The following is a 16,153-nucleotide window of genomic DNA, read 5'->3' as shown; positions in this document are numbered from 1 at the left end:
CAACACCTCACACACACACAAACACACCAACACCTCACACACACACACACAAACACCTCACACACACACACCTCACACACACACACACAAACACCTCACACACACACACACACACCTCACACACAAACACACACACACACACACACAAACACACCCCACACACACACACACAAACACCTCACACACACACACCTCACACACAAACACCTCACACACACACACACACACACACACCTCACACACACACACACACAAACACACCTCACACACACAAACACCTCACACACACAAACACCTCACACACACACACATACACAAACACCTCACACACAAACACCTCACACACAAACACCTCACACACAAACACCTCACACACAAACACCTCACACACAAACACCTCACACACAAACACACACACAAACACCTCACACACAAACACATAAATCACACACACACACACACACACACCTAACCAGAATCAAAAGATCAGAATCAACTTCATTCTCCAAGTACATTCACACCATGGTACAGTACAGTATACTATGGTACAGTAGAGTATACTATGGTACAGTAGAGTATACTATGGTACAGTATACTATGGTACAGTATACTATGGTACAGTATACTATGGTACAGTATACTATGGTACAGTATACTATGGTACAGTATACTATGGTACAGTATAGTATACTATGGTACAGTATACTATGGTACAGTATACTATGGTACAGTATACTATGGTACAGTATACTATGGTACAGTATACTATGGTACAGTATACTATGGTACAGTATACTATGGTACAGTATACTATGGTACAGTATAGTATGGTACAGTACACTATGGTACAGTAGAGTATACTATGGTACAGTAGAGTATACTATGGTACAGTATACTATGGTACAGTATAGTATAGTACAGTATACTATGGTACAGTATACTATGGTACAGTATACTATGGTACAGTATACTATGGTACAGTACAGTATACTATGGTACAGTATAGTATGGTACAGTATACTATGGTACAGTACAGTATACTATGGTACAGTATACTATGGTACAGTATACTATGGTACAGTACAGTATACTATGGTACAGTATAGTATGGTACAGTATACTATGGTACAGTACAGTATACTATGGTACAGTATACTATGGTACAGTATACTATGGTACAGTATACTATGGTACAGTATAGTATACTATGGTACAGTATACTATGGTACAGTATACTATGGTACAGTATACTATGGTACAGTAGAGTATACTATGGTACAGTATACTATGGTACAGTATACTATGGTACAGTATACTATGGTACAGTATACTATGGTACAGTATACTATGGTACAGTAGAGTATACTATGGTACAGTATACTATGGTACAGTATACTATGGTACAGTATACTATGGTACAGTAGAGTATACTATGGTACAGTATACTATGGTACAGTATACTATGGTACAGTACACTATGGTACAGTATACTATGGTACAGTATACTATGGTACAGTATACTATGGTACAGTATACTATGGTACAGTACACTATGGTACAGTATACTATGGTACAGTACACTATGGTACAGTACACTATGGTACAGTATACTATGGTACAGTACACTATGGTACAGTATACTATGGTACAGTATACTATGGTACAGTACACTATGGTACAGTACAGTATACTATGGTACAGTATACTATGGTACAGTACACTATGGTACAGTATACTATGGTACAGTATACTATGGTACAGTACAGTATACTATGGTACAGTATACTATGGTACAGTACAGTATACTATGGTACAGTATACTATGGTGCAGCAGAGTACGCCATAGTATGGTACAGAATAGAAGGATAAAGTATAGGATTGTCCAGTATTGCATTTTGCAGTACAGTATGATACAGTATAGTTCAGTATGGTATGATACAGTATAGTATAGTACAGTATAGTTCAGTATAGTATGATACAGTATAGTATAGTACAGTATGATAGAGTATAGTTCAGTATAGTATGATACAGTATAGTATAGTACAGTATGATACAGTATAGTTCAGTATGGTATGATACAGTATAGTATAGTACAGTATGATACAGTATAGTTCAGTATAGTATGATACAGTATAGTATAGTACAGTATAGTTCAGTATAGTATTGAACAGTATAGTATAGTACAGTATGATACAGTATAGTTCAGTATGGTATGATACAGTATAGTTCAGTATATTATGATACAGTATAGTATAGTACAGTATGATACAGTATAGTTCAGTATAGTATGATACAGTATAGTTCAGTATAGTATGATACAGTATAGTTCAGTATAGTATGATACAGTATAGTACAGTATGATACAGTATAGTATAGTATGATACAGTATAGTATAGTATAGTATGATACAGTATAGTATAGTACAGTATGATACAGTATAGTTCAGTATAGTATGATACAGTATAGTATAGTACAGTATGATACAGTATAGTATAGTACAGTATGATACAGTATAGTTCAGTATGGTATGATACAGTATAGTATAGTACGGTATGATACAGTATAGTTCAGTATAGTATGATACAGTATAGTATAGTACAGTATGATACAGTATAGTATAGTACAGTATGATACAGTATAGTTCAGTATAGTATGATACAGTATAGTATAGTACAGTATGATACAGTATAGTTCAGTATAGTATGATACAGTATAGTATAGTACAGTATGATACAGTATAGTTCAGTATGGTATGATACAGTATAGTATAGTACAGTATGATACAGTATAGTTCAGTATAGTATTGAACAGTATAGTATAGTACAGTATGATACAGTATAGTTCAGTATGGTATGATACAGTATAGTTCAGTATATTATGATACAGTATAGTATAGTACAGTATGATACAGTATAGTTCAGTATAGTATGATACAGTATAGTATAGTACAGTATGATACAGTATAGTATAGTATGATACAGTATAGTATAGTACAGTATGATACAGTATAGTATAGTATGATACAGTATAGTATAGTACAGTATGATACAGTATAGTATAGTATGATACAGTATAGTATAGTACAGTATGATACAGTATAGTTCAGTATAGTATTGAACAGTGGTGTTAAGTGGTTACCTGTGCAGTAATATTGAACAGTAGTGTTAAGTGCAGTAGTATTGAACAGTATTGTTAAGTGGTTACCTGTGCAGTAATATTGAACAGTAGTGTTAAGTGGTTACCTGTGCAGTAATATTGAACAGTATTGTTAAGTTGTTACCTGTGCAGTAATATTGAACAGTAGTGTTAAGTGGTTACCTGTGCAGTAATATTGAACAATATTGTTAAGTGGTTACCTGTGCAGTAATATTGAACAGTAGTGTTAAGTGCAGTAGTATTGAACAGTAGTGTTAAGTGGTTACCTGTGCAGTAATATTGAACAGTAGTGTTAAGTGGATCCCTGTGCAGTAGTATTGAACAGTAGTGTTAAGTGGTTACCTGTGCAGTAATATTGAACAGTAGTGTTAAGTTACCTGTGCAGTAATATTGAACAGTAGTGTTAAGTGCAGTAGTATTGAACAGTAGTGTTAAGTGGTTACCTGTGCAGTAATATTGAACAGTAGTGTTAAGTGGTTACCTGTGCAGTAATATTGAACAGTAGTGTTAAGTGCAGTAGTATTGAACAGTAGTGTTAAGTGGTTACCTGTGCAGTAATATTGAACAGTAGTGTTAAGTGGTTACCTGTGCAGTAATATTGAACAGTAGTGTTAAGTGCAGTAGTATTGAACAGTAGTGTTAAGTGGTTACCTGTGCAGTAATATTGAACAGTAGTGTTAAGTGGTTACCTGTGCAGTAATATTGAACAGTATTGTTAAGTGGTTACCTGTGCAGTAGTATTGAACAGTAGTTTTAAGTGCAGTAGTATTGAACAGTAGTGTTAAGTGGGATCTCTGTGCAGTAATATTGAACAGTAGTGTTAAGTGGTTACCTGTGCAGTAATATTGAACAGTAGTGTTAAGTGGATCCCTGTGCAGTAGTATTGAACAGTAGTGTTAAGTGGTTACCTGTGCAGTAATATTGAACAGTAGTGTTAAGTGCAGTAGTATTGAACAGTAGTGTTAAGTGGTTACCTGTGCAGTAATATTGAACAGTAGTGTTAAGTGCAGTAGTATTGAACAGTAGTGTTAAGTGGTTACCTGTGCAGTAATATTGAACAGTAGTGTTAAGTGCAGTAGTATTGAACAGTAGTGTTAAGTGGTTACCTGTGCAGTAATATTTAACAGTAGTGTTAAGTGGTTACCTGTGCAGTAATATTGAACAGCAGTGTTATGTGGTTACCTGTGCAGTAATATTGAACAGTAGTGTTATGTGGTTACCTGTGCAGTAATATTGAACAGTAGTGTTATGTGGTTACCTGTGCAGTAATATTGAACAGTAGTGTTAAGTGGTTACCTGTGCAGTAGTATTGAACAGGAGTGTTAAGTTACCTGTGCAGTAATATTGAACAGGAGTGTTAAGTGCAGTAATATTGAACAGTAGTGTTAAGTGCAGTAGTATTGAACAGTAGTGTTAAGTGCAGTAGTACTGAACAGTAGTGTTAAGTTACCTGTGCAGTAGTATTGAACAATAGTGTTAAGTTACCTGTGCGCTGAGTGTCTCCAGGGGGCTCTGGACGCGGGGGAAGGTCATTAGAGGGAGACCACGGTAATCTTCAGTCTTCTGCTTGGTGTCAGTCGAGTGGGCTCCTTTAAAGTTGTTCACCACACAGATACCCTAAAACAAAAGGAGACATACAGGAGAGTTGACAAAACATTAAGTGGTCCTTCTGTAGCTCAGTTGGTAGAGCATGGCGCTTGTAACGCCAGGGTAGTGGGTTCAATTCCCGGGACCACCCATACGTAGAATGTATGCACACATGACTGTAAGTCGCTTTGGATAAAAGCGTCCGCTAAATGGCATATATTATTATTATTATATTATATATTATTATTATTATTATATATTATTATTATTATTATATAAGAACACCTACACTTTCCATGACATAGACGTATTGATGTCACTTGTTAAATCCTCTTAAATCAATCAGTGTAGATCAATGGGAGAACACAGGATAAATAAGGGTTTTTAAGCCCTGAGACAATGGAGACATGGATTGTGTATGTGTGCCAATCAGAGGGTAAACAGGCAAGACAAAAGATTTAAGTGACTTTGAATGGGGCCTGGTAGTAGGTTCCAGGAGCACCGGTTTGTGTCAAGGACTGCAAACACTGCTGGGATTTTCAAACTCAACAGTTTCCTGTGGGTATCAATAATGGCCCACCATCCAAAGGACATCCAGCCAACTTGACACAACTGTGGGAAGCCTTGGAGTCAACATGGGCCAGCATCCCTGTGGATGTAATGTGTGACGTAGAAGTCCGTCACTGGCCGCGGGCAGCATTTGGTTCTTTAACGCACACACATATTCATCACTCCTCCCTGCGCCATTATAAGATAAGTTAACAATGTGGGTCGACACACAAATTAACTTCTGTCTTGGTGCATGCATTTTATACTTATCAATGTTGTGGATGAGCGCATTGTTTGTTTGTTCTGTTTCTCTCTCTCTATCTCTGTAGCTTCCGGGTATGCTGGAAAAGGACCCGAGCTCAGGGAATTGGGTTGGCTTTATAGTGCCTGTCCCAAATGGCTCAGTAATGCATATGGGCATATTGAAAGATATTGTCAGTAGTGATGTAATGTTGTAAATGTTATGTTGTGATAGTGTTTAAAACCGTGTTGCAATGTATATCCTTTAATATGTTTAGTTCATGGAAAATGTAGGTTTGTATTGATAATTGATTAATTAATTAGGGTTAATTGTTCTGAGGGGAGGGGCTAGCCCTACAAAAGGAGCCTCTCTTTCAGTCATAGGAGAGGTTATTTTGGATTGAGCTGTGGATGGGGCAGCATTGTTTTTAAGCTGTCCCATAAGGTAGACGTTGATGGCAGTACTGTTGTTTTTTGTTCCGGAATTCACTTGTAAATAAACACCTTTGCACAGAATAACTTTTGCGGTTCCGCCATCTTTTTATTTTGATAGAGGTTAGGTTATCCAGTTTAGCCTTCTGGCCTACTCTACGTGACATAATGTAATGAACGCTTTAGATACCGTGTAGAGTCCATTCCCTGACAAACTGAGGCTGTTCTGAGGGCAAAAGGGGGGTGCAACTCAATATTGGGAAGGTGTTCCTAATGTCAGGTACACTCAAGTGTATATTTGTCATTGTGTTTAAGGTTATTGTCCTGACGAAAGGTGAATTTGTCACCCAGTGTCTGGTAGTCCTCACCAGGAAGAGATAAATAAACGTTCGTCCTCACCAGGAAGAGATAAATAAACATTAGTCCTCACCAGGAAGAGATAAATAAACATTAGTCCTCACCAGGAAGAGATAAATAAACATTAGTCCTCACCAGGAAGAGAGCGATAGAGCTGCCCAGGACGAACCCAGCGATGACATCAGAACAGTGGTTCCGGTACTCCGAGACCCGGTTGAGCCCGGTGAGGAATGCTGTACACAGGGTACCCAGGCACAGCACCGGTTTGGCCAGGCGACTACTCTTAGTCTTTATGGTGCTAGTGATGTACATCTGGAACAACAAGACACCAGAACATGGTGAGACAAAACCACAGAGATTAAAAAATAATCCATCTCTATGAACGGAGCAGCCTGCCTCTGTAAAACAGACAGCTACTCTAGATCTGAAAAACAGAGCTCGATAAGAGACAACACTATGACTGAATGACCAGCTTCTGTAACACAGCAGGAATACATATCCCTTTGACACAAACTGTCAGTTTGTGTTTAGTCATCACCATCATCATCATCATCATCATCGCCATTCTCATCATCATCAGTCACATCATCATCATCACCATCACAATCATCAACATCATTCTCATCACCATCCTCACCATCACCATTCTGGTCAGCATCATTCTCATCATCATTACTCTCATCACCATCATCATCAATCTCATCATCATCACCACCATTTCTCTCATCATCACCAACATCATTATTCTCATCATCATCGCCATTGTTAATGACTAATGACTAGAGCACATTTTAGTTGAATAATGAGTTATTTTATAATTGCATAATCTACTTATTAGTAGTAATAATCTGGTCATTAGTAGTAAAAACATGTTATGAGTTTAGTAGTTTAGGTTGTACATTACAGTTTTATATATTTACTGCGTTACATCATCATATCCTCTTTGTATGAATATAGATAGTTTTGACATATTCTTGGAGATTGAAAACAGTGTTCTCCTTGTGTATGAGAAGAGTCAGTATGTAGTGGACTGCAGTAGACTGTAGGACTGTTTACTCCCCGGACTCAAGGCCTCTCCTGACTGATAGGAAGACCTGTGAGAGGCATGGAGGAGTATGAAGGTTCCGGACTCAAGGCCTCTCCTGATAGGAAGACCTGTGAGAGGCATGGAGGAGTATGAAGGTTCCGGACTCAAGGCCTCTCCTGACTGATAGGAAGACCTGTGAGAGGCATGGAGGAGTATGAAGGTTCCGGACTCAAGGCCTCTCCTGATAGGAAGACCTGTGAGAGGCATGGAGGAGTATGAAGGTTCCGGACTCAAGGCCTCTCCTGACTGATAGGAAGACCTGTGAGAGGCATGGAGGAGTATGAAGGTTCCGGACTCAAGGCCTCTCCTGACTGATAGGAAGACCTGTGAGAGGCATGGAGGAGTATGAAGGTTCCGGACTCAAGGCCTCTCCTGATAGGAAGACCTGTGAGAGGCATGGAGGAGTATGAAGGTTCCGGACTCAAGGCCTCTCCTGACTGATAGGAAGACCTGTGAGAGGCATGGAGGAGTATGAAGGTTCCGGACTCAAGGCCTCTCCTGACTGATAGGAAGACCTGTGAGAGGCATGGAGGAGTATGAAGGTTCCGGACTCAAGGCCTCTCCTGACTGATAGGAAGACCTGTGAGAGGCATGGAGGAGTATGAAGGTTCCGGACTCAAGGCCTCTCCTGATAGGAAGACCTGTGAGAGGCATGGAGGAGTATGAAGGTTCCGGACTCAAGGCCTCTCCTGATAGGAAGACCTGTGAGAGGCATGGAGGAGTATGAAGGTTCCGGACTCAAGGCCTCTCCTGATAGGAAGACCTGTGAGAGGCATGGAGGAGTATGAAGGTTCCGGACTCAAGGCCTCTCCTGACTGATAGGAAGACCTGTGAGAGGCATGGAGGAGTATGAAGGTTCCGGACTCAAGGCCTCTCCTGATAGGAAGACCTGTGAGAGGCATGGAGGAGTATGAAGGTTCCGGACTCAAGGCCTCTCCTGACTGATAGGAAGACCTGTGAGAGGCATGGAGGAGTATGAAGGTTCCGGACTCAAGGCCTCTCCTGATAGGAAGACCTGTGAGAGGCATGGAGGAGTATGAAGGTTCCGGACTCAAGGCCTCTCCTGACTGATAGGAAGACCTGTGAGAGGCATGGAGGAGTATGAAGGTTCTGGACTCAAGGCCTCTCCTGACTGATAGGAAGACCTGTGAGAGGCATGGAGGAGTATGAAGGTTCCGGACTCAAGGCCTCTCCTGACTGATAGGAAGACCTGTGAGAGGCATGGAGGAGTATGAAGGTTCCGGACTCAAGGCCTCTCCTGATAGGAAGACCTGTGAGAGGCATGGAGGAGTATGAAGGTTCCGGACTCAAGGCCTCTCCTGATAGGAAGACCTGTGAGAGGCATGGAGGAGTATGAAGGTTCCGGACTCAAGGCCTCTCCTGACTGATAGGAAGACCTGTGAGAGGCATGGAGGAGTATGAAGGTTCCGGACTCAAGGCCTCTCCTGATAGGAAGACCTGTGAGAGGCATGGAGGAGTATGAAGGTTCCGGACTCAAGGCCTCTCCTGATAGGAAGACCTGTGAGAGGCATGGAGGAGTATGAAGGTTCCGGACTCAAGGCCTCTCCTGATAGGAAGACCTGTGAGAGGCATGGAGGAGTATGAAGGTTCCGGACTCAAGGCCTCTCCTGACTGATAGGAAGACCTGTGAGAGGCATGGAGGAGTATGAAGGTTCCGGACTCAAGGCCTCTCCTGACTGATAGGAAGACCTGTGAGAGGCATGGAGGAGTATGAAGGTTCCGGACTCAAGGCCTCTCCTGATAGGAAGACCTGTGAGATGCATGGAGGAGTATGAAGGTTCCGGACTCAAGGCCTCTCCTGATAGGAAGACCTGTGAGAGGCATGGAGGAGTATGAAGGTTCCGGACTCAAGGCCTCTCCTGACTGATAGGAAGACCTGTGAGAGGCATGGAGGAGTATGAAGGTTCCGGACTCAAGGCCTCTCCTGACTGATAGGAAGACCTGTGAGAGGCATGGAGGAGTATGAAGGTTCTGGACTCAAGGCCTCTCCTGACTGATAGGAAGACCTGTGAGAGGCATGGAGGAGTATGAAGGTTCCGGACTCAAGGCCTCTCCTGATAGGAAGACCTGTGAGAGGCATGGAGGAGTATGAAGGTTCCGGACTCAAGGCCTCTCCTGACTGATAGGAAGACCTGTGAGAGGCATGGAGGAGTATGAAGGTTCCGGACTCAAGGCCTCTCCTGACTGATAGGAAGACCTGTGAGAGGCATGGAGGAGTATGAAGGTTCCGGACTCAAGGCCTCTCCTGATAGGAAGACCTGTGAGAGGCATGGAGGAGTATGAAGGTTCCGGACTCAAGGCCTCTCCTGATAGGAAGACCTGTGAGAGGCATGGAGGAGTATGAAGGTTCCGGACTCAAGGCCTCTCCTGACTGATAGGAAGACCTGTGAGAGGCATGGAGGAGTATGAAGGTTCCGGACTCAAGGCCTCTCCTGATAGGAAGACCTGTGAGAGGCATGGAGGAGTATGAAGGTTCCGGACTCAAGGCCTCTCCTGACTGATAGGAAGACCTGTGAGAGGCATGGAGGAGTATGAAGGTTCTGGACTCAAGGCCTCTCCTGACTGATAGGAAGACCTGTGAGAGGCATGGAGGAGTATGAAGGTTCCGGACTCAAGGCCTCCTGACTGATAGGAAGACCTGTGAGAGGCATGGAGGAGTATGAAGGTTCCGGACTCAAGGCCTCTCCTGATAGGAAGACCTGTGAGAGGCATGGAGGAGTATGAAGGTTCCGGACTCAAGGCCTCTCCTGATAGGAAGACCTGTGAGAGGCATGGAGGAGTATGAAGGTTCCGGACTCAAGGCCTCTCCTGACTGATAGGAAGACCTGTGAGAGGCATGGAGGAGTATGAAGGTTCCGGACTCAAGGCCTCCTGACTGATAGGAAGACCTGTGAGAGGCATGGAGGAGTATGAAGGTTCCGGACTCAAGGCCTCTCCTGACTGATAGGAAGACCTGTGAGAGGCATGGAGGAGTATGAAGGTTCCGGACTCAAGGCCTCTCCTGACTGATAGGAAGACCTGTGAGAGGCATGGAGGAGTATGAAGGTTCCGGACTCAAGGCCTCTCCTGATAGGAAGACCTGTGAGAGGCATGGAGGGTATGAAGGTTCCGGACTCAAGGCCTCTCTGACTGATAGGAAGACCTGTGAGAGGCATGGAGGAGTATGAAGGTTCCCGGACTCAAGGCCTCTCCTGATAGGAAGACCTGTGAGAGGCATGGAGGGTATGAAGGTTCCGGACTCAAGGCCTCTCCTGATAGGAAGACCTGTGAGAGGCATGGAGGAGTATGAAGGTTCCGGACTCAAGGCCTCCTGACTGATAGGAAGACCTGTGAGAGGCATGGAGGAGTATGAAGGTTCCGGACTCAAGGCCTCTCCTGACTGATAGGAAGACCTGTGAGAGGCATGGAGGAGTATGAAGGTTCCGGACTCAAGGCCTCTCCTGACTGATAGGAAGACCTGTGAGAGGCATGGAGGAGTATGAAGGTTCCGGACTCAAGGCCTCCTGACTGATAGGAAGACCTGTGAGAGGCATGGAGGAGTATGAAGGTTCCGGACTCAAGGCCTCTCCTGATAGGAAGACCTGTGAGAGGCATGGAGGAGTATGAAGGTTCCGGACTCAAGGCCTCTCCTGATAGGAAGACCTGTGAGAGGCATGGAGGAGTATGAAGGTTCCGGACTCAAGGCCTCTCCTGATAGGAAGACCTGTGAGAGGCATGGAGGAGTATGAAGGTTCCGGACTCAAGCTGGGACACGATAACACCATCTGCCCAGTAAAAGAGGTGTTCATCCTAGAAAAATAAGGGGGGGGAGTGTCTCGGGGGGGTGGCTGTCTTGGCAGCTGTATTGTTGTCTTGGCAACTGCAACACCTACTGTGGTGAATAAATCTAGCTTCAGTTTTCTCAGAGTTCATCTGCATTATTGTGCCAGACCATAGAACCTAACAATTTGTGTTTAACCCCTATATTGGTTAGACTGGGCACTGCCGGGACGGCCTGCTTAAGAGGGTAACCCCCCATATAGGTTAGACTATGCACCGCAAGGACTACGTGCCTAGGAGGGTTTAACCATCCCCTAGGACCAGGGGTTGAAGTCCCCTAGGAGGGTTTAACCATCCCCTAGGACCAGGGGTTGAAGTCCCCTAGGAGGGTTTAACCATCCCCTAGGACCAGGGGTTGAAGTCCCCTAGGAGGGTTTAACCATCCCCTAGGACCAGGGGTTGAAGTCCCCTAGGAGGGTTTAACCATCCCCTAGGACGAGGGGTTGAAGTCCCCTAGGAGGGTTTAACCATCCCCTAGGACCAGGGGTTGAAGTCCCCTAGGAGGGTTTAACCATCCCCTAGGACCAGGGGTTGAAGTCCCCTAGGAGGGTTTAACCATCCCCTAGGACGAGGGGTTGAAGTCCCCTAGGAGGGTTTAACCATCCCCTAGGACGAGGGGTTGAAGTCCCCTAGGAGGGTTTAACCATCCCCTAGGACCAGGGGTTGAAGTCCCCTAGGAGGGTTTAACCATCCCCTAGGACCAGGGGTTGAAGTCCCCTAGTAGGGTTTAACCATCCCCTAGGACGAGGGGTTGAAGTCCCCTATCAGGGTTTAACCATCCCCTAGGACCAGGGGTTGAAGTCCCCTAGGAGGGTTTAACCATCCCCTAGGACCAGGGGTTGAAGTCCCCCTAGGAGGGTTTAACCATCCCCTAGGACCAGGGGTTGAAGTCCCCTAGTAGGGTTTAACCATCCCCTAGGACCAGGGGTTGAAGTCCCCTAGGAGGGTTTAACCATCCCCTAGGACGAGGGGTTGAAGTCCCCTAGGAGGGTTTAACCATCCCCTAGGACCAGGGGTTGAAGTCCCCTAGGAGGGTTTAACCATCCCCTAGGACCAGGGGTTGAAGTCCCCTATCAGGGTTTAACCATCCCCTAGGACCAGGGGTTGAAGTCCCCTAGTAGGGTTTAACCATCCCCTAGGACGAGGGGTTGAAGTCCCCTATCAGGGTTTAACCATCCCCTAGGACCAGGGGTTGAAGTCCCCTAGGAGGGTTTAACCATCCCCTAGGACCAGGGGTTGAAGTCCCCTAGTAGGGTTTAACCATCCCCTAGGACCAGGGGTTGAAGTCCCCTAGGAGGGTTTAACCATCCCCTAGGACCAGGGGTTGAAGTCCCCTAGGAGGGTTTAACCATCCCCTAGGACCAGGGGTTGAAGTCCCCTAGGAGGGTTTAACCATCCCCTAGGACCAGGGGTTGAAGTCCCCTATCAGGGTTTAACCATCCCCTAGGACCAGGGGTTGAAGTCCCCTAGTAGGGTTTAACCATCCCCTAGGACGAGGGGTTGAAGTCCCCTATCAGGGTTTAACCATCCCCTAGGACCAGGGGTTGAAGTCCCCTAGGAGGGTTTAACCATCCCCTAGGACCAGGGGTTGAAGTCCCCTAGGAGGGTTTAACCATCCCCTAGGACGAGGGGTTGAAGTCCCCTAGTAGGGTTTAACCATCCCCTAGGACGAGGGGTTGAAGTCCCCTAGTAGGGTTTAACCATCCCCTAGGACGAGGGGTTGAAGTCCCCTATAAGGGTTTAACCATCCCCTAGGACCTGGGGTTGAAGTCCCCTAGTAGGGTTTAACCATCCCCTAGGACGAGGGGTTGAAGTCCCCTAGGAGGGTTTAACCTTCCCCTAGGACCAGGGGTTGAAGTCCCCTAGGAGGGTTTAACCATCCCCTAGGACGAGGGGTTGAAGTCCCCTAGGAGGGTTTAACCATCCCCTAGGACCAGGGGTTGAAGTCCCCTATCAGGGTTTAACCATCCCCTAGGACCAGGGGTTGAAGTCCCCTAGGAGGGTTTAACCATCCCCTAGGACCAGGGGTTGAAGTCCCCTATCAGGGTTTAACCATCCCCTAGGACCAGGGGTTGAAGTCCCCTATCAGGGTTTAACCATCCCCTAGGACCAGGGGTTGAAGTCCCCTAGTAGGGTTTAACCATCCCCTAGGACGAGGGGTTGAAGTCCCCTATCAGGGTTTAACCATCCCCTAGGACCAGGGGTTGAAGTCCCCTAGTAGGGTTTAACCATCCCCTAGGACGAGGGGTTGAAGTCCCCATCAGGGTTTAACCATCCCCTAGGACCAGGGGTTGAAGTCCCCTAGGAGGGTTTAACCATCCCCTAGGACGAGGGGTTGAAGTCCCCTAGGAGGGTTTAACCATCCCCTAGGACCAGGGGTTGAAGTCCCCTAGTAGGGTTTAACCATCCCCTAGGACGAGGGGTTGAAGTCCCCTATGAGGGTTTAACCATCCCCTAGGACCAGGGGTTGAAGTCCCCTAGGAGGGTTTAACCATCCCCTAGGACCAGGGGTTGAAGTCCCCTAGGAGGGTTTAACCATCCCCTAGGACCAGGGGTTGAAGTCCCCTATCAGGGTTTAACCATCCCCTAGGACCAGGGGTTGAAGTCCCCTAGGAGGGTTTAACCATCCCCTAGGACGAGGGGTTGAAGTCCCCTAGGAGGGTTTAACCTTCCCCTAGGACCAGGGGTTGAAGTCCCGACCCTACGACATGTCTGTGGTGTATGGAGATGTTGCCACATTTGTATACTAGTACGTTCGGTTGCGGAGAAGTAAGTCCATATTTAAAGGCTACGTCATTCAACGAGTCCCGTGGAAGTCATACCAGGAGGAAGACATAGGCGTTTTCCCGTTGATAACGAACCCGTGAAGGACGAAACATTTGTCGGTAGACGAAAATGACAGTTTCCTGTAAATTAAGGTGGTTGGAGAACAGTAGCAGTATTAAGAAGGTGTTTGAGAACAGTAGCAGTATTAAGAAGGTATTTGAGAACAATTTATGTGTATTGACTGTTAAAACTTAGTAAGGAGGTTGGTTTTGAATCCTATTCGGCCACATAACTGAGATCGAATTAGGTGGAAATAGGAAAACTACCGTTGTCGACCTGGCAACACTGGTATTTGAGTCGGGAGGGGGGAATCTTACAACCACATCAACCTTCCGCAGACTCTCCCTTGGTAAATTAGTGTACTCTAGTGTCGTCGTTCACCGAAATCATTAGGTGGCTTGACACATTTATTAAGCACCTACAGTACCTTGGAAAAAATGTTAATAAAAGGCAAGTATTACGGGGCCTCCCGGGTGGCGCAGTGGTCTAAGGCACTGCATCGCAGTACAGTGGTCTAAGGCACTGCATCGCAGTACAGTGGTCTAAGGCACTGCATCGCAGTACAGTGGTCTAAGGCACTGCATCGCAGTACAGTGGTCTAAGGCACTGCATCGCAGTACAGTGGTCTAAGGCACTGCATCGCAGTACAGTGGTCTAAGGCACTGCATCGCAGTACAGTGGTCTAAGGCTGTTCAGCAGAGGAGCAGAAATAACTTTTGAAAGGGCATCCGGGGTCCTGACACCGCAAAAGGGAGTAGAAGAGGACACACACATCTAACAAAGCCATGGATACGCTGAAAGACGAGCACCAGCAAATTACCAATTCGGCACGAGAAATATTTAGCAAAATTTGATAAAATTTGTCAGTGTTTTTCCACACAGTGCTGGTCTGGGTCCCACACAGTGCTGGTCTGGGTCCCACACAGTGCTCTGCACCTATGTGAGTTCTTTTTTTTACAAAAGGATAGGTTTGGAGTTATATAAACTTGAATTTTTCGCAAGGGACATATGCAGTACCCTCCACAGTATGACCTCCGTCCCAGATCAAAAGTTCAAACCTATAACCTAATTCTGACCAAAATTAACCAGAGACTTTACTGCTTCCAAAGTTGTATTTTTCCAAGCTATACAAAGTGTGCAAACAAACAGCAGAGACCTGAGGACACCGTTCCACCTGGAACTGAGGGAGCAGTGTTTTGTCTGAAGCTATTTTGAAAGCCAAGAAGAAAAGTAAAATGAAAAACAAAGTACATTACAATGATATAGCTGTATAGATGTAGTCAGTTGGTAGAGCATGGCGTTGTAACGCCAGGGTAGTGGGTTCTGTTCCCGGGACCACCTGGAACGGAGAAGTGTTTTGTATGCACACATGACTGTAAGTCGCTTTGGATAAAAGCGTAAAATGGAAATATATTATATTATATTATTATATATTTTGACTTTATGGGGACTGAATGCTGAGTTAAGGCTGCCAGGCTTGCTAGGACAGGCCAGATACAACAACAATTAGCACTGATGTGTGAAGTGAGAGGTGTCGAGGCCTTTGGGCCCAACAAGCGGCATAAGTCCTTGAAGCCCCAATCCTGCTGTTCAAAGACCATCCACCGGGCCTTTTCTACAAGAAATCTGGCTCCAGAAATATAAGCTTCTCCCAAGTGAGTGTGACACCTACTCCTGTTGCCTGGTGCACTGCTGCTAGGATTCCACCTGGCGATCTGAGAGCATTCACTCTCCCCTGCCACACTCCCCTCTCTCCTGAGCATTCACTCTCCCCTGCCACTCCTCTCTCTCCTGAGCATTCACTCTCCCCTACCACACTCCTCTCTCTCCTGAGCATTCTCTCCCCTACCACACTCCCCTCTCTCCTGAGCATTCACTCTCCCCTGCCACACTCCCCTCTCTCCTGAGCATTCACTCTCCCCTACCACACCCCCTCTCTCTCCTGAGCATTCACTCTCCCCTGCCACACTCCCCTCTCTCCTGAGCATTCACTCTCTCCTACCACACTCCCCTCTCTCCTGAGCATTCACTCTCCCCTACCACACCCCCCCTCTCTCGTGAGCATTCACTCTCCCCTAC

The 16,153-nt window shown here is 45.5% G+C and overlaps 1 pseudogene; it reads right to left on the bottom strand.

Annotated features, from left to right (window-relative positions):
- LOC118382393 (phospholipid phosphatase-related protein type 1-like) overlaps positions 1-16,153 on the bottom strand; it is a 198,521-nt pseudogene that overhangs the window by 21,513 nt on the left and 160,855 nt on the right.

This window comes from Oncorhynchus keta, chromosome 12 (genome assembly GCF_023373465.1).
Source record: "Oncorhynchus keta strain PuntledgeMale-10-30-2019 chromosome 12, Oket_V2, whole genome shotgun sequence".
NCBI classification, from domain to species: domain Eukaryota; kingdom Metazoa; phylum Chordata; class Actinopteri; order Salmoniformes; family Salmonidae; genus Oncorhynchus; species Oncorhynchus keta.
The sequence above is the reverse complement of the archived record's forward strand: the minus strand, read 5'-3'. Positions and strand labels throughout refer to the sequence as shown.